The following is a 19751-nucleotide window of genomic DNA, read 5'->3' as shown; positions in this document are numbered from 1 at the left end:
CCAAGTATTATCTATTGTTTTGTATGCATCCACACGTTTTATAAATCATGAAATCAAGCCCACAGGTGATTTCAGCTTTCCACGGATTTCTATGTTCTGAGTACAATGAAAGTCGAAAATTATTCTCCGTTTACGTGAAATGTGATAAAAAAAAAACTAATGGTCATTATTTGTTTTAACAGGATTATTATTCAAATGGATCGCTCATGCTCTATCATAGAAAATGGGCCTCGTGTGAGCACCGTTATCTTTAGTTTCCTACCTGGTGACGCAATCGACTGTTTTAGACCACAACTGATTTACACTTTTTTTCAAAGGCTAATTTTGGAAAAATAATTGTTTTTCCGTATTGATCCTTGAACGATTAGATTTAGTAGAATTTTTAATCTCGTTTCAACAATAGTGGTATAACTGGTGTGTAGTGACTCTCATGAAGCTACTGTAGAAAAGTATGCATATCAAGTGCGATGAACAATCGATTGGGCGTGTCGTTGCATCAGGCATTTGAAAATACCGAACACAATACTTGAAAATCTGGATTGTAACCTGGAATCGTGTTATCAGATGTAACAAGTAAGGTTTTTTTACTGTAAGAAATGAGTCATCGTAAAATTGTTTTAAAGTCGTCTTACATTATTGGCTGCAAAAAATAATATTGTTTCAGTGAGAGACGTTGCTTCGAGAGGTTCATGTTCATTCGTTCTACTGATTTCACGGGATTAGTCATACCAACTCTGTGTGATCGAAGTTCCAAAAGACCGACTCGCCTGCTGGCTTTTCCCGAATAGAGTCAAATCAATGTGTGCATTCAGTCTTGATTTGAAAAATCTCCGATGGATCAATCATATTACGCTGTGAAATAAGAGATCGGTCTTTAATTCATCTTGATTTAAGAACCAGTTATCAAAGTCTTAGCGGCAACTGAGCAAGGACCAAAAAGTCCACTCATCTACAAATATCGACGTGTAATTCACCTCGTTTAGACCAAAGGTATCGCATCATTTCCAAAATAAATATTACATCACCAGTGACACAATAGAAGATTTTAAATACCAGTGGCTCTCATCCTATCAGCTAGAATCCCATTGATTTCTAGAAGCTTCAACGCCGAACTCCGAAAAAAATAGGAGCAGGAACAATCGATCTCGATTGGCAGCACTCAGATACAAATAAAACGACAGTCGTAAGTAATTTGATGTTTAACATTCAAAGAATAATCGCCTAATCATAACTTTTATTGTAATCTGCCATTCACTATAGAAGCTGATAATCGAAATGCCGTTTGATGGTACTTTGGATTTAGTGTACTTCCGCGTCATAGTATCGGACGATAGCGAGAATGGAGACATCATCAGTATTGCTGCGATACATGGAGTCAGAAGATTCATAGTGTGGGTCAGGCCTTCAAAACCGGTTCCATCGACGGCACTGCCAATTCAATATGGATTACGTCTTCGATATTTAGACTGGTTTTGGATGAATAGGAAACTGCGGACTCTGAGTTTGATTAAGGCGTTGATTGAGTTTTTGTTATTTCTCAAGGGATCACGAAACCGAGTTTTACTCGTTGGTCATAATGCGAAGTTTCAAATCATGCACCTAGTCCGAGCTATTCGGAATACTGGGATGATCGATTCGTTTGATGGTGATATTCTCGGTTTTGTAGATACTTTGCAAATTTTCCGGCGAAAATTCCCAAATCGAGGTCCATTAAGTCAATACCTATTACCAGCTTTATGTCGAGATCTTTTGTATACAGAATATACAGGCCACCCACTCAATTCAATTTATGGTATGGAAGTTTTGGAAAATCTTGTTATAAACGAGATATCAACTGTAGAATTAGCTGAAGTTGGTATATCTTATGAGGACGCTCATCGCATTTTTTCGGAAACTAGATCTTTGGCATTTGCTTGAAGCGATCCCTGATATTGATGATGAATCAGAATGACTATTCGAAATAATGTAATTGAACGATTTTCATGCGACAAAAAGGCGTAATTTGATTATTCTTTTGGAGAACGTGCCAATATCAGACAGAACGGTATTCACATTGACGACGGAACCCTAGCAAAACACTGCAATTTTTTTTTAACATAGTCTCAACGAAGTTGATCCGATTTTCTAACAAAATCTCAAAACCAAAGTTAATTCGAATAATTAGCGTGTGGCTAGGCACGTACACGTATAATGAAACTCTTATCAATGAATACGTGAGTGAAAAAATAATACGGTTATCGTATTGGTAGAGCAGGATTGAGATTATTGATTTTTTCTTTATTAATCTAGAATGAATAAAAAAGAATCGGAATATCTGTTTTTTTGTATTGGTTTAGAATTTGTAACGACGTCAAAGTAAAAAGGAAACTGTTTTGCAAACTGATTTCTTCAGTCGAATATTCTTCTGAAAATTTTTTGTAACATTCAATCATTGGAAGCGGTGTGTCAAATTAATTAAAACATTATTTTATTCATATTACTTGGGAGTGGACTCGTAAAAGCGTCCAAAGGTGTACGCAAAGTTGATAATCAATTTATTTTATCTTAAACCCTCATTTTAAGATTGCTGGTGAATAAAAAATTAATCTTAATAAACGCCCGTATTATTATTCTAATTCCCAAAACTATAGTCATGGTAGCGAATCGGAGTTAAGTACATTTGTGAAAGCAAGCTCGCTACCAGAAATCTAGAGTCCCGGTATAGTGATTCGGAAGCGAGTATGGAAGTGAGTTCATTACCAGAGATCTAGAGTCGCAGTAGCGACTGTGATTTTTCATGAAATATCACTGGAAGTACTTGATCATAGAAAAATGTAAGTGGGGCATTTTTGAAAATACATAATGGATACAGACGTTTTCTAAAAAATCTGTTGCTAGGTTATCAAATTCACTAAATATATTTTTTTTTATATTTGAAGTTACTGAAAATGCGTTTTAATAAAAGCCATGTTCATGTGGAAATTGCGACATCCACCACAACCCGTCAGAAATAAATTGTAAACGTACTTGAGAAGAACACAAAAAAGTGACCAAAAGTTTAGGATATCCAGAAAGATTAACTGGAAAATTAACTTCAGCATACTTGGACCTTCAACAACCTTTCACTGTTCGTAAACAATTTTCGATCGGAAATTTTTCAGAATATCAAATATGTTCGGAGTGAGAGGTAATTAGTTGATTGTGTATATTCAGTGATTTCGAGGGAAATTCATTGTATTTGTTCACCGTAGCTCAGTTTCAACGTCTATATCTGACTGCTCGAATTCCTGGTGATGGAAACAAATGGAGTGACAAACTCTTCGAGAAATTCTGGAAAAAAAATTTTCTTTGCCTTGGATGTTGAAACGGTAACAAGTAGATAAAATGAAGAATTAAAAATAATGTCGACGCTCTTAAGAATATCGAAATCATTGATGAAAACCTCATATAAAAGTAACTTTTTAAAGCTTTCCAAAAACGTCATGGATCCATTCCATTATTCACGTATTTCAATTCGTTAGATTATATATTTAATATTGTCTCTTGAATCTTCGTCAAGTGGGGCAGTACGCTGTTCTTAACTGCTTATATTTTTTATTTCGTGGGAACGAATGAGCGAAAACAGAAAATTCGGTTCGTAGTCTATCGCTGTCTTGAACCTCGAGTTTGTCGATAAGCAGTAAAATGATTTCCAGCTTCAAGATGAATAATTGATGGAATAACAGATAATTTTGGAGGACGAAATAGGTAGAAAAGCTGCGAAACCGTTACAGCTAATAAAAGAATGAGGATCGACTGAATCTGCAAATAGAAAAGTGAACACCACTTTTATTAAGATCATGAAGCACGAAGATTCTCGTTCTCGACAAAGACGAGGGTTTACCTTAATCGCGGTAATCGTTTTAATGAGCTGAGAATTTAGAACTGGACATTTTGAGGATTCTCTACATAGAAAACTGGAAAAGCAAGTAAATACGTTGGTCGTAGAGGGATAAGATTTAGACCATCCGTTCCGATCTTATCTTCTGTGAATTCGGATTGCGGACCCTTTTGGACCTTACCAAAAAAAAAAAAGCAATGGAAGAAAGGCGGAGAATAAGCACGACTGAAAGCCAGAAAAAGCGAAGGATACAGACAGAGCAGCTAGCTTCGAATGTGAAGTAACACCATTTTGATACGAATCGCCAGGATGTGTATGAAAAGCTCCCTCCCTAGTTGATGTCAAACCCTTCGATCTTTTATCACACCACTTACTCTTAGCACTTTAACTAAATCTTGTTCACATTTCATTTGAAAAATGTTCTTTTGGCTTGGGGTATTCGATTGAGAAAAATGAATGTTATTGTGTTAGGTTTCATAAAATTAATTGCCCCACGATTGTTATTTTCACCGTCGCAGGGTCTGCCCAATTTCAGTCTCTCAATCATCCCTTTCTCTTTCTCACGACTCTTGTATAAGTCCAGCAATAGTTCATTTAGTCCTACTGTGTATCGCATTATCGAGGGTGTAATTAAACTGCAGAAAACTTGGTTGATACAATTTACTCAAGCACGAATCGCACAAGGAGCATGCACTCAATCGGATACTTTCTTAGCTTCGATCCAATGAACCAGTTCATGCGTGGATCAGGGGCCAACATCAGTACGACGAGAATCGTTCATTTGTGACTTTTGTTTTACTTTTAAGCATTCCACAACTAACGGAGTAAAAAAAAGTCGCTTTCGTTTGCACACTTACGTTTAATCGGATTTTGAGGTTACGGTTATCCAACGACCGTGTTTTCACAGAAAGGTGTTTTTGCCATAGATTTGTGAAGGTGGAATTCGAACCAAGTAGGATATAGCAACGAAAGCGGTAGGGAAAATTTACGAAACTTGGACTCGTAAGGTACAGACCCGAATGCTTACCAACTAGACCATTCGTTTACCAGTAAGAAAAATATAAATAAAAATCTCATTCCGTAGTAACATTTACGAAATTCTATCAAGCAACAATGGATTATTAAAAAGAAGCGCGCATAAGAAAAATACGTGTCTCTTAAGGTCAGAATTCGGTTACACTTATATATTAATTGGACGGAAAGTCTTCAAAAGATGAAATACAATTTCTTTCTCTTGTCAGAAGTAACGTAGTTGTTTGTTTCTTTGAAGGAATTCCATGTACTGAGAAATCGCGTTATTTCCAAGAGGTAATTTGTTTTTTCTCCGACAATAAGCTCTTCAGGCTTTCACAACGGTAATTCACCCGTCCATTTAGTCAAAGAATTCAGAAAATTGGAGAAACAAAGGCGCTCTGTTATTTCTGTTGAACTTGCGTTCCTTTTTATAATGGAATCTATATGGGCGCTCAAAAATAAAGATAAAAACCCTTAATCTTTCACGTCCAATTTGTTGCGTAAGAAGCAACAATTTCCGTGATATTTTATTCGTCGTGTTCTCAAACCTCATGCGTTTAAAATTCGTTAAATTCGGGTCATTGCGAGGTCTGAAGTATTCAAATCTCCTTCACTTTTGTTTGAGTTTTTCGTGAAGATAAAGTAACCCGAAATTTTGGGTGAAAATGAACTTTACCAATGGCCCACAGACCCGTTGGAAAGATTCGCGTAGGTCATGTGGTTTGAATGAAGTTGAGAGAGGGCGAAGAAAAAAGATACTACAGAGTGAGAAGAAGCAATTGCAAAAGGAGGAGAACCGCGCTGGACCGAAGTGCCCACTCTCCGTAAGTACTGCTGTCTGACTATTCCTCCCCGTCGCTACTGCGCGGTCCGTTTCACCCAGGGGGCAAAGGTATACGATCGTGCGAGTGAGCGACGGGGTTATACATGTATATATAAACACAGAGATATGTAGTTCGTGTAAAGAGAAAGGAACAAGACGAGCCCTAGAGCCATACACTGATACAATGAGTATAGAGCCAGCAAGGTAAGCCACAGGGTGAATTCACGAAAGCCGAGAACTCGCTTGATACGATAGCCTCGAAATGTGATATACACGTCTTCTCGTTTTTATATATACGAAAGTGGTCAACAAGAATGAACCCGTCTGAAAGTAACTGATACAATGATTGGCCCGGGTCCGACCTTTCTGGGCAGTTCTTACGACAAACAGCGTTGGATAGAAAAAGAGGTGAATATACCGAAAATTCTCAACAGTTCTTCGCTCGTAGGGTTACCAACGATCTTGACTTCACTTCCTGAAAAAAACTGTAGCTATACGTGGATCTCTACATTTATATCGGCATGCAAGTACACACAGTGGTCAGAGTACATTGCGGAATAGTAAACTACATCACAAAGCAGAAAGACCATGAGCCTTCACCCTGTCAGACTTCTGTACGTTACAAGGTTAGAGGTACCGATCTACGGATGATGCAAAGGGACAATAGGTCTCCGAGGAATGGTGAAATGCCCCGGATCTCAATGGGTCGACGATTCCGGGTCCAGTTTCTATTCAGATGTGTATGATAAAAATATGAATATGTAGCTGTATATAGATATATTTATAGGAAGAGTAAGAAGGCTCATGCAACCGGCATTAAAGCCTCATTTCAACTGCTCGGCTCGTTGAAGAAACAGACCGAGCGGAAGACCACATTTTCCGCAAGTCCTTTTCCTCTCCCACGGGATCGATTCTCCTTGGTACATCAAGACGATCCAGATTCAATGAAACTTTTCAAGCGGTTTGAACTCTCTCGGTCGACACAAATCACCCTTAAACACCACACAATGATACGGGATGAGAAAAACAAAAGGAAAAAAAGGAAACAACAAGTGTTTGCGCAACGAGAATAATAGCCCTCTTTTAATTCGTTGGTGACAGAACTCGGTTTGTCGCCTTGCTCGTTGGTCTCAGTGAGGAAAAGAACAAATGTCGAGGAGCGGAGGATGAAACGTGCAGAAAAACGGCACACCACTGTGAACAGACGCTGCAGAAGCTCTTGGAAACGAGCCTGACGAGAAGAAACCTTATCGATGATGGGAGGAAAGTACCGCGAAGGTTCTTTTGTGGCATTGTGGTTGTTGCCTCAAGACTCTGTTGCTCTGCACAACGTTGACAACGACGAGTGCCCTTCTATGGTATGCGACTCCGAGAGCGTTAGTAACCTTGTCTAAAGGAAAGCAAAACTATTGTTGTAAGAGAAAGAGCACTAGCGAGAATAAGCGGCATAGCGGAAGAGAGAGAGAGAGAGAGAGGAAAAGAGTAAGATAAAGAGAGAAAACGCAGTGGAAGAGAAAATTCAACAAAGCGAAAGAAAGGTTTTGTTGAACGATGGAGAGAAGGAAGGACGAAGTTGTAGCAATAGTGGGAGGGTGCATGCCTCGCTACGAGGAATTAGTATCGATAGTGTACCTTGGGTAACTGCAGCTGCTTTGTAGGGTTGTTCCTACATCCTTTTCTCCCAAGTACTTCTATATCTCTCTCTCTCTCATTTTGTCTTTCCTTCTCTTTGCCTGATTCTCGTTTGCTCTCAATGTGAACAATACAAGTGGTATGTGTCGGTTGATTCACGAGCACACCAGGAGCCATCTCTGGCTGCAATGTCGTTCAACTACCACCAGTACGAGGAGCGTACCAGTTTGTCCTCCACCACCGAAGCATATAATATAGCTTCACAGCAACGCGACACACAGAGTACGATTTTAACTTGTCTCCCTTGCAAGATCCAGCTTCCTTCGCTATTTCCTCTTCCGCAAGTCTCTCGCTTTCCTTTTCCCCCTTCGGTTTATGCTTCTCTCCCTCGCCCTTCTCCTCCCGTCGTTTTCTCCAACAACTGGCACTCTTATCCGGCTACGATGCTTACCAACGTGTGGGGCAACGCGCGTGACCCTTTGGTCGTTCGTGTTTCTCAAGGAAACTCGTTACGGACGTAGCGGCATGGTACCGCGAGCGAAAACAGGAGCCAGCGAGTAAGGAAGAAAGAGAGATGGCGGATGGAAAAAGAGAAACAGAGCATGAAGGATATAAATTGAAGGAGGATGGGGATTTTCTGTACGGTTAGAGTAGAGATGAGAAGATCGAGCGGCTGAGGCTAAATTGGAGTAAAGACCCTCTGGCGTTTCGAATTACTAAAAATATTCTTTACGAGTTTCAGATGCTAATACAATATTTTGAAGTTCTGAACTGGCTCTGCATTTTCATGAATCCTCAATACTCGTAGCGATCCATTTTTTATTTCGATGAAAATATATAAAGTCACCTACTCGAAGAATCGCTTCTAGCCGCATATCCAATGGAAAACGTTGATGTTAATATCGAGAAATTAAGCACGAACGCATCGAGATTTTAATGAACGAAATCAAGATAATAACATAAACAATCGTCTATACGCTTAGCCAAGTTGAGATTATGCACGATATTCATCCAAGTTTCATCCACAGGATACTTGAGCCAGCTACGAATGCGGTACACTAGCAGGAGTGTCGATAATGGAATCCGAAATTCGGTGTATCCCGTCAATGGTACTCCTGTATGTATACTGTATAAGACAATCGAGGATGAGATCGATATAACGTATAGGAACTTGCCGGTGTACCAAAGGGTTTCAGCAATTACGATTCCGACTGCGAACTCGCTGGTTATTACGAAACAGCTCTCTCCCTCTATTTCGCTCGTTCTCTCAGACGGTACAAGTGTGCTTATATTATATCATATATGGGCTAACAAATATACGTATACATATATCCGCGCGTATACAAAATAGTGACCAAAGTGATAGCACGTTTACTGCATAGAACTGTACGACTATAGAACCTTCACACTGTATCGTCTAGCATGTATTGTTTAGTCTATATGCATTATACCAGGTAACACTCTGCGCATTTGCCATCCGAGTACTTGAGATCTATGTATACTTGATGGTTTACTCGAGAGCTGCGTGTACAATGTTCATATTGTGTATACGATACATCTACACACATATATGTGACGTTGAACACGATACCAAGAGGTAATATACATTCCAAGTGGCGCATGGACGTCGCAGGACTGGACGCAGGACGCAGGAGCTTGCGAAGAACAACAAGCACGAGTCAGGCACAGGACAATGTTGAGCTTTGCTATCGTAGTTATATACACACACACTCTCTTCGCGTCCCTTCCACTAGCCCTTACTATCCTATTTTCTCTTCTCTTACACTTGCTCCCCGTCCACCACCGCGGATAGCTCGTCTTCTCTTGCTTATCCGATTATACCCAGAGGTGTGCTTAATTCACGTGTCGACAATGGAATTTGAAATCCGTATTGGGTTCGGAATTTGTAAGACTCGGGAGATGACGACAAAACGGAGGTCTGCCTGCATGTTTATACACGTAGATGTGTATTCGATATAAAGTATTTGAAAGGGCATATTACCGGATGTTTCAACAGCTCAAAAGATCCGAGATGCGCCCTTTTAATCACACGCATTAAATGCACGGGGAGCACGAGAAAACCGTGGCAAGTCGAGAGGCTGCAACGAGAGGGGAAAACTCGTTCGCATTCTCGGGGAGAGCAAAGGTTGTAACAATTACTGCGGCTACAGACACCAGGGCAAACCCGGTACTACGAGAATTGCTCTCTTGTACAAGGCCAGCAGCGATACACTATCAAGAGGGGTATACGTACTTTACAACAGCAGCAAGAGTTCAAAGTTACTCCTTGTACGACCTCTTTCTCTTTCAACGTTTCTCTCACCCAACGCTCAACTACTGTATTTAGGAGTGTAGATTCCAGGCGGTATGCATCAGTGTGCCAGTATGCCAGAAGGGTTTACTTCGCTGGAATCCATCTCGCACGGTCCGAAGAGTAGTTTCGAATAGTCGGAATTATTCACGGTTAAATATAACCACTAACTTAATATAAGCGATGGAATGGAGATTCAGCGCGAAGTCTCGAAAATGCACAACGAATGATGCACTACCATCAGTCAGCTAAATTCATCGGCAATACAAACTCAACATAAGTAATGAGAGACCCATCACGAGCAAGATCGTTTAACAGGCAAAATATATTTTTCGAAGGATATCGCGTTGAGGCAGCTGCAGTAAACATTGGCCGAAGCACTTTGTTGGATAAACGTGACGAGTATCGAGCGAGTAAACTCTGAAAATCCGTTCGCTGATTATCGTCGGACTTTGATATAGAAAATAAACATCTTTTATGTAGACCTTCCATTGAATTTCTCTATTGTTAAAGACAATAGCTGGCTGGAAAGTTAGATTGGATTGATTCAACGTATCGAATCAACCCAATTAGCGTCATAGTTCTGATTGAAATTTCGGAACACTCGAAGAAATGAATGGTAAAAAACAATACGAACGATTTGCTCGTTTGATTTCTATCTCAATTATATCGTAGCAACATAAGGGAGGAAAATTTTCGTCAAATGAATCACTTCAAATGGACTGACGATTGGAGCAGTGTCAACGACGAGCGGTAAACGACGATTGGAAGTACACGTTGATTAATGCTATTACTATCGCACGTGTAACACCCGGGATTCGCGTCTGTTTTCTCACTCGGTACGTTTTCTCCTTCGCGGGAATTATCGAAATCCGCGTACACGGCTCGTGGAATTTGGGAGTACGAGAATGAGAGACTAAAGGAGTGAAGAGAGCAAGAGAGGGAAAGCAAGTGCCGGAGATAGAAAGACGCGAAGTGAGAGAGTGGGAGCTCGGAATAGAACATCATCGCCGGGGCAATGGGATATGCGAGGACTCCACATGCTCGTGCAATTACGTCCTGCTAACTGCAGTTGGGCCTACTCCAACTGTAGTTACGTACCTAGTAGTGCCATAGAGCGAGTTCGTGGGGAGAGGAGGGTGGTTCAAGGTTCGCCAAGTTCCACATGGGTCTTGATATATAGACACATGCATATATAGCTATTAGTACATGGTGTACTTGTAGGTTGATATCGTTATCACGTCATTCTATTGCAAGTAGTTAGAGGCGTCGCAGTGTGTCGTGCCTTAAGTTTGCCTTACAAGTTTCGATTAAGCCTGCTTCCAGAGGGTTGCATACCAGAGAGTTGATACGGATAGATGGCCCGTTACACGCGGCCCCTTGCGAAAAAAAGGAGAAATTCTTTCTTCGCCCTCTTCTCGTCGGGGCTCTTCGTGTGTCTCGTTTTGCGTCAATCAACCGGTAAACACTGGCAACGCGCGTTGCACACAGGGGAATGTGGATGGCGTTAGGAACGCTGATTCACGCACAAAAATTGAAGGCCACACAGTCAAATTGATGGAGATATTGGTTGGCTGTCGGGGGAGAGTGGAAAAAAAAAAAAAAATAAAACGCTTTTTTTCGTTCAACTCGCTCGCGAATCGATTTCATTTTCAGCTACACAGTGCGCGAGAAGCTAGAGAGAAGGATCGACTGACAGGGAGGAAAATATGGAGAAAAAAAGTGAGTGCGAGAGAGGGTGTTACACATTGTACGAACTCGTACACACAGGTGTGTCATGTACATCGTGTACAGGATATATCGTAAGATAACGAGATACATGGATTCTCCATTGCAAAAGAGTGACAGGTCTCTCACCCAGCGTAGAGAAAGGTAGAATGAGGGAGATTAAAAAGAACGAAGGGTGTCGAGAGGGATATATGAGAAGAGCAACGATTCAACGGATCGCAATCGCCTACTATATCCAGTGCAAATACACTCATACACGTATAAACATATCTCTGCGTGTACTACATCGCATGTATACACACGAGAGTAGTACATGGACATGTTGCAGAAAGCGCGGGCAAGTCCGGTCCGGCCCAATTTCCACTTTGTTGATAGCCCAATCCATCCAGCAGCGTGTGATCCTCCATAGTACGCAGTGAATAGATAGCAAAACTCACTCAGCGGTGTGTTCGTGGAGCACTCTTGTCTACGTATTAGATACGTATATATATAATATTATATCTACGTATCAATTCAAATACGTGTGCGTTTCACGCCCATCTACGAGCGAGAAGAACGAAACCAACCTGTCTACGCTCCTCTCCTTTCATTCTCTTGCTTGCTTGATGATCTGCGTATAGGTACACGAATGGGTGTGCTAAAAAAGAGTAGAAAAGTCACCCTCACGCACTATATATCTTTATCAAGCGCATGGAAAACTCTGAGCGTTGCCGCGAAATCCAACGAGTTTGAATAAATATAACGTGTATATGTATATAGAGCATAAAAACTGGACACGGGTGATTGACAACTTTTGCATTTTTTGGTTGATTGCACGAATCGCGTGATAGCGTAACCTACGAAGAGACGAAGGTAGGGACGGACGCAGAGCTACAAACGAGTGTGAAGCATTAATGAAAATAGGCGGAGCAGGGGATAGGGGAGGGGCGTAAACTTGGGCAAAAATTGTAAAAGAGAAAGACGAAAAAAACAAACCGACGCGAAATTTTGATGTACATCTATTTACATGGTTGTCAATCAGTCTGAAGTTGGAGAGTTTGGATGTGTGGGGGAAAATCGCGAGAGCGAAGCTGATGCGAAAAAAATGTGAAAGGTGTATCTTGAAACTTTAGGAACATGGATTCATATATTCGCGGCTTTGAACGTTTTTGACGATTCGTTTCTTTCGTATCCCAATGAAAATATAATTCCTGGCTCCTAAGATGTTGCCTAATACTGCATGGTTTTTCTTTTTCGATTGAATAATTTGTCGGAAAGTACAGAGATTTTGCTGCGATCCGTGCATGAACTTGCCATAGCTTAACGAGGCCCGGAAAAACGGATGAAGAGAAGAGGCACAGGCTGGCGGGAACAGAACGCGTGGGAGAGGGACAGAGATAGAGAGCGAGGGAGAGACGCGGAGGGGAATGTCAGGGAAACAAACAGGAGTTTACATAATATCGTGACAGACTGCATATGCGAGAGTCTCCTTTTGCATGATGTGGACAAGTCGCATACACGGCAGCTGCACATATAAACGCGCGCGGTCGTAGTCGAGAGGGCGCCACTGGCTTCGTGTTTAATGCACGAGTCGACAATGGAATTTGAATTCAGTCTCGATAATGGAATCCGTTAAGCAACGAGATAAACGGGAACGCGTTGGAGGTAGCACATCACGTGCAGAAGTCGAGGCTCTCCTCCTCCTTGCTCACCCCCCCCCCCCCCTCTCGTGCCTGTTAGAGAGAAAGAGAGACAGAGAGAGAGATGGAAGAGAGGAAGGTAGGGGATAGAGTCAGAATCTCTAACTCTCGCTGATGTTCGGTGTTGAAGCGCGGGAACCGAACGGAGTTGGAGTGAGAGAGGTAAAAGCAAATACGAAGAGTCGAGCAATCACGGTGAGAACGGTAGCGTACAAGCGGCTAGCCAACTCTGGTGCAGTTACTCCGTCGGGAGTAAAGAGAAGGAGAAAGGGAGCGAGAGGGCGAGTGAAAGAGTGAGCGAGAGAACACGTTGAGGTGGCAAACTCTCGAACGCATGAGCTATATACGCGGAGCGAGCGGTAAACCCTGGCAATATTCCTATTCCCTCCCCATATTTCCATTTCGCTCCCTTCGATCCATGGGCAAACAAATCAGGAATTACCAGTGAGTACGGGTGGAAGGAGCGGCTTGAAATTAATCATAATAATAGAACGACGAGGGCGAGAAGCGATTGAATACGAAGATCTGGAGAATCTCGTCTTTGGAAACCTGAGAATGAACGAGTTGTACGAAAATGAAGAAAATAAATGAAAAAAGGATCGAATACGAACGAATCAAATGATGAAAAAGAACATCCTTACAATAAGGGGTCGGTGAAAAGTTCCACGTAACTTATATTATATATCTATGAAGCTAAGAGCGAGAAAGAGAAAGCGCAGAGAGAATTTGAGAAGCTCCGGGATGTGTTGACGTAGCATAGCTGAAGGACTTTTTCACTACTCGCATGTGGATGGCAAAGAGCGAAGGCGAAATCCGATCGAGATAGAATGACGGGGACGACGACGACGGAGCTAGAGACAGGTTGTCCGCAGCACAAGAGAAAAGAAATAACGCTCGAAAGAGGTAGACAGAGAAAGAGAGATGAAGACGGAGCAAGCACCAGCCGATGTGTGCGGAATTCAGAAACTTGCGGAGAGAGAACAATCGTCAGCAGTCAGACAGTTAGCTACTTTATACCTATATACGATTTATATACACTCTCCATTTATATCCATAGCTATGAGTCGGGTGGTGAGTCGGGGGAATGGGTTTGAAAGGACACTGGTCAAATTCCTCATGCACTATGTGTATAGATGGATGACAGGAAGGGGACTAAAGGGCGTAATCCATATATATTCAGCGACGTATAAAATCCCATGTGTTTCGCCTATTTGTTCCTCGAGTGTGCTGGAATATGAGGAGTTGAATAGTGTGACCACGAGAGAGCATGGAGAACTGCAGAATAGTCAGGGACGAAGATGGATATGGAGACTGGTTAGGAGTTGAAAGAAGTAGGGCTGAGGAGAGACACACGTAAGAAGAGTTTCTGTGATGTCCGCGCTAACGTTGTCGGTGAGTTCAAGTGCATGGCTATGGTCCCACTCCATTCGTTGCACTTCCTGATTTTGACCTCCCTTTACAGGACCAAAACCCCTGCACGTATCGAGTTAGTATATAGAATATGCACTATACATGTATGAAGCAAGACTATCCGATTCGCATTGTGTATACAGATTATACATATATATTACATACTGTCATATAAGGGTATACACAAGGGATAAAGCAGATGGATACTGTAGGTCCACGTTTGAGAACGAGCGGATGATACGGACACGCTCGTTTCTCCTTGTGTCCCTGCTGCCCTATATATTCGATTGCTTCCACGACGACCGCTTCGTGTCACTTCCGTGCTTGACTCCTTGAGCCTCTGGGTATCCTCTTGTCTCTTCTTCTCTTCTCCGTCCCTTTCTCTTTCTTCCTCTCTCTCTCTTCTCTTCCGCACTTCCTCTTTCAACCTTTGGCTTTTACTCCCATTTCTGTTCTCGCCTCAATCCTGCTCTCGCATCGGCAATCCCTCACTTCCGCTCTTTCCATCCTCATATAGTAATTCCTCGGCTTCCTCTTACCCGACGGGCTTTACCTCGTTCCCCTCATACCCTTATACGACTCTCTTCTCCCTCTCTCTCCTGTGATCTCCATCCATCAACGCTACCTAGGCTACGCTTCCCTTTTGCTTCTAAAACCGCTTCGCTCGGTCACAGATTCTCTGGCCGCAGCCTCTGCTATCTCAAATTGTCCTTCTCTCTTTACATCCTCATCTCTTTGCTTTTCCTCTTTCTTCGTATCGTCCGAAACAGTACGAGGCAGTAGGTTGTAACTTTGAATCTTTGAAGGGTACAATTTTAGGGGTTACGCCCGTTTTACTCTCTAGAAACGTCGAGGTATATACGCATATTAATAGGGCGTCGGGGTGTTAGCTATCTCTCGTAACAAGGCGAGCGAAGCTCATCATCCGCTCACGAGTTGCGGAGATTCATGAATCTAAATTTTACCTTTTACTAATTTCAGTCCAGGGATGAATGACTTAATGCACAGGCAAAAGGGAAAACCCGTATGAGGAAAAGCAAAGCGTATATTGCTTCGGGAGTGAGAGAGAGAGAGAGAAAGGAAGACACACACGAACGAATGAGCTTTGGAGAAGAGTGCTTTCGCGGTGACGGAGGACGGGCGCGGGCTTTCGAGCTCAAGGGATATACAGCATTATACGTGGAGCGTACTCGCAAGTACAAAGGTTGAAGGTGTGCGACAGAGAACCAATAGTGGGTCCCGAGCATGTGGGAAAAAGAAGAATTTATATGTATGTTAGCAGGGTACTGAAGCCGAGAGATCCTCGTGGAAAATAAAGGCGTTGTAACGCTCGTGAAAGAAGAGACGAATAAAAATATAAGGTGGAGAAAGAGAACAGGCTACAGGAAGATCTGGTAAGATGTTCGTACGACCGATGTTGAGAGAACGGAAGAGAAAGAGGCCGTGAAAGATGGAGAAATACAGATGAGAATAAGAGAAGTAGAGGCAAAATGCCGTGGCGAGAGTGTCGGCGAGGAGTTCCTCTCGTATCGACAACGCGAGATTCCCTTTTCTCGCTGCGTTTTCGTATATACCAACGCTCCTGTCTGCCTGTCTTTTTATCTCTATCGTACTCTTCACCGCACTCTTCCATATCCCTCGCCTTTATTTTTCTCTCTTTTTCCATTTCTATCTAGCCTTCGCTCACTCTCGTTGATAGCTCTCCCACATCTACCTTCTTTTCACTAGTAAAGTTTTTATCCGTCTATCTATCCTCCTGTCGTTCTTTCACCACCTCCAGAACCTCTGCTTTCTTCTCCTTCGTTCCCTCTGAGCCGCGCCTGATCTCTCACGCTTTTTCTCCTTTCTGCGAATCTATCTCGCACTCTCAACCACCTCCCCTGCGCCGCGGCCCACCCAGATAAGGAATTAGCCTGGAACGCGCGGGGGTTGACCGAATCGGGAGCATTGGTGGTGCGTGTATTCGAGAGGCTTGCACACGTGGCTTCGGAGGGATGCTCCCGAATTCTCTCCTCGCTAACTCAGCCGGGATCCAGCTCTTTTCTGCTACTTCTGCCCCCGGTATTTCCAAGATTCGGTAGCAGAGCATACCAGGAGCTTTCATCGTACCCTCGTCGCATCCACGTTTTCTCTGTCGATCCCCCGCCCTTCAAGGGTTACTCCTACTTACTAGCTTCCCGAAGCGTGCTTATACGTGTGTTGTATCTCGCAGAGAACAAGCTCGGAGCATGAAAGACACAGAAAGTGGTTCGAATAAAAAGTACGAGTTCCTCCTTTTTGGTGGATGTGAAAAAAAGGAAAAAGCAAAGAAGAAGAAGAAGGAAAAAAGGTTGTTGAGTTGGGGTACGAAGATTTGTAAGCCAGAACAGAGTGAAGGAAGGCACATCGTGTGCGGTGCTGGTTAAGCTGCGAATCTTGAGTAAGATAAACAGCATAAACGAGAAGAAGGAGGAGAATCGTTGGATAAGCAGGCAGTTACAGCGCGCACCGATACAACCGCGAAAGAAAACGAAGAAACTCTCGCGGTGAAATATATCATTTACAAGCAATAAAAATGCAGCCAACATTCAAGAGACAAACATTCGAAGAGGCAGCGAAGCTCGAGCAAGTTACACGTATTTTTGTAAGCTACAAATCGCTACGATTTCTTACGCTGTATATATCTTGCGTTCTTGGATAGCTTCTCATATTTTGAAGGTATCAATCTATTACCGATCGAAATATATCTGTCGTCACATCTCATGCATATACATATGGAAATAATATTGACACGGTACATAAGAATATTTGCTCGAACTGTGCCTCGCTTCTTCGACACCGGTACCGCGCATGTTTATGTGTGGATATATCTCGTCCTTCGAGAGTACCAAGCGTTTCCATGAAAATCGTGAGATCTTTGAGCCGGAAACGGGGTCTCGTGCGGCGAGAAAAATGAATTTCTTCAATGTAAATACGATTTATGGTACTCAAATCATATTTTACCTTGAAAAACATGTCTCAGTAGCGAGAATATGTTTTCCCTCTCAGTTTTTTGGGTTGAATAAAATTGATTAAATAAAACCTTTTGATGGATTTTCATTCGCGGTAAAAAGCTTTTAACGTATTCGTATTAACGTTGTTGGATGAAGCGCTAAATCGATGGAGAATCGAGAAAAAAAAATCGTATCGTATCCGCAGATATAAAGTTGGGGAGGAGAAATATATCCTTTGGGCAATAACTCATCAGAGAGATACTTGGAAAAATGTAGAACGCCCGTAAATAAGAGAACCGTACACCAGATTACGTGTCTCAAGAGAAAAGACATTTCGCCCATATTTATGATTGACGTTTACATCCCTCAGCGGAGAACAGTTCTGTAGCGTACTATGTATACATTTTAATATGACGTTTTTTTGCTTTTACACGTGAATCTTGTATTGCACAGGGCTACGCGTGTATATTCAAAATTCTCTTTAACCGACCGTTCTCAAAATGAAATTGCTAGGGAGGCAAATATTTCTATCGAGATGCTGACATGCTACAAGGGCTGCGTATCTTCTCCGGTAAAGCCTCTGGACCGTATCGCAAATGTACGTACCACTTTGAAATACTAAATTCGCGTACGGAGCTTATACATTTGTGGATGTTTGGCGTACGTGTTAGGGCCTCCGTCGAGAAGTAGCTCCAGTAGGAGCTACTCCATGTATATGATAAAGCTGAAGAAACAGAAGGTAAAGCGGGAGCATCTCGGGCACGAGAGACCCCGCAGTTTCTCCGGATCCCGGGCGACTTAAACATCCGTCGTGGATCCTTCCATAGCGAGTTTTCCACATGCCGCTTTCATTCCTCTCATTCCCATCCTACTCTCACTTTCTCTCTCTTGCTCCGCCGCGTCTAGGAACCCTTGCATGGCCCTAGGGCAATGAAGGAACGGCCCTTCGTGTCGGTGCGTTGTAACAAAACTTGTTACCGCTGTAAGTTCAGGGAGATTTGTAAACGAGAGAGCGAGCGATAGAGTCGGCGGGGGAGGACGAAAACGCGAAGGTAAAGCAGAGAGCGCGATGGAAAAGGGAAAGAGAAAAGGCGAGAGAGCGAGGAAAAGAGAGAGCGAAGGCACCACGCGCGCGAAGCGGTGCCCGGGCATCAGGGCACAATTCTGGGGCGCAAGCGCTCTTCGCGTCCTATTCGGCGGGGGCAGTAGATACCGTGCGAGCTGCTGCTACTGCTGCTGCTGCTGCTTCAACTGCTGCTGTGCCTTTCTCTCTGAAAAGGAGTGGATGGAGGGAGAGAAAGAGACACGAGGGTAAGCGCGACGCGCGAACGCTTCGATGTCGTAGTATAACGGCGCAAGAACCAACGAAACGCTTCAGTTGTAGCAGGAGGCAGTCGTAGTAGTAGTAGTAGCGGTAGTAGCAGCAAGAGCACCGAAACTCCCTCTTCCCCAATAGTTTTCTCTTGCTTCATCGTACATTTTGCTCGATTGCTCGCTTTCTTGCTTTCTCTATGTCTGCGCGCGAACAACCTCGACGTCTCGGTCTCAAAACGCAGATGTCTACACACATGTATATATATATATATATTTATGTGGAGTATCGGGCACGAGTATTAGTAGTAATTGGAGTAGAACACTATGCCCGAGAGAAAGAGAGAGAGAGAGAGAGGAGTGTGAACGAGCCAGAGAGACGAGCAGGCAAAAGAGAAGGAGCGATTGAGAAGAGGGGGGAGATTATCACAGCGGGAAAGAGCACGTGAAACGAGGAAACAGAGCGAAACCATGCCCCCCTGATTACCAGCATATATGTAAGCTCGGCGTGACTGCGGGGAAGAGACCGAAATTCGAGTGAGAACGATGATGATGAGAGTCGAGCGAGAGAACAACCGAGAAATATATGGATGAAGGAAGTGTGCGGAGTGATTTGAAATTTACCAAGACGAAGAGCCTGTCGACGCTCGTCGATGAAACGAGATGATCATCCTTTATTTCAATTTTACTTTATTTCCCGCTTGTATATCGAAAGAAAAATTCGTAGGGAGAAAAAAAGGAAAGAGTGACTCGGTCGAAAGCAGTGTGTAACGAGGGTGAGATTCGAGAGGATGTAAGAGAGAATAACGGCATCGAGGCCGTACAAATTCCGAACGAGGGAGGAAGAAGAAAACAGAGAGGAAGCGAGCCGAAGAGCGGGAGAGGTATGAGGATAGGGGGATAAAGCCGACGTTGCGACGATGGAGGGAGGAGGTGCCAGAGCGAAATCGGGGGTTGAAGTGGCGAAGAGGAGGGGAGACGGTACGGGCATCCTCCGTACTCCGAGGGTTTC

At 43.0% G+C, this 19751-nt stretch overlaps 1 long non-coding RNA gene across 2 annotated transcripts; it reads left to right on the top strand.

Annotated features, from left to right (window-relative positions):
- Positions 1-663: 663 nt before the first annotated feature.
- On the top strand, positions 664-2595 carry LOC122407907 (uncharacterized). 2 transcript variants are annotated; one of them, XR_006260310.1, is made up of 3 exons: positions 664-990; positions 1075-1183; positions 1261-2595. It is a non-coding gene; the product is annotated as an uncharacterized lncRNA (long non-coding RNA). The 2 variants fall into 2 exon arrangements; XR_006260309.1 differs by having other exon boundaries at positions 664-1183.
- The last annotated feature ends 17156 nt before the right edge of the window (positions 2596-19751 follow it).

Source organism: Venturia canescens, chromosome 3, assembly GCF_019457755.1.
Source record: "Venturia canescens isolate UGA chromosome 3, ASM1945775v1, whole genome shotgun sequence".
NCBI classification, from domain to species: Eukaryota; Metazoa; Arthropoda; class Insecta; order Hymenoptera; family Ichneumonidae; genus Venturia; species Venturia canescens.
Note: the sequence above shows the minus strand (reverse complement) of the source record. Positions and strands in the feature narration are given on the sequence as shown.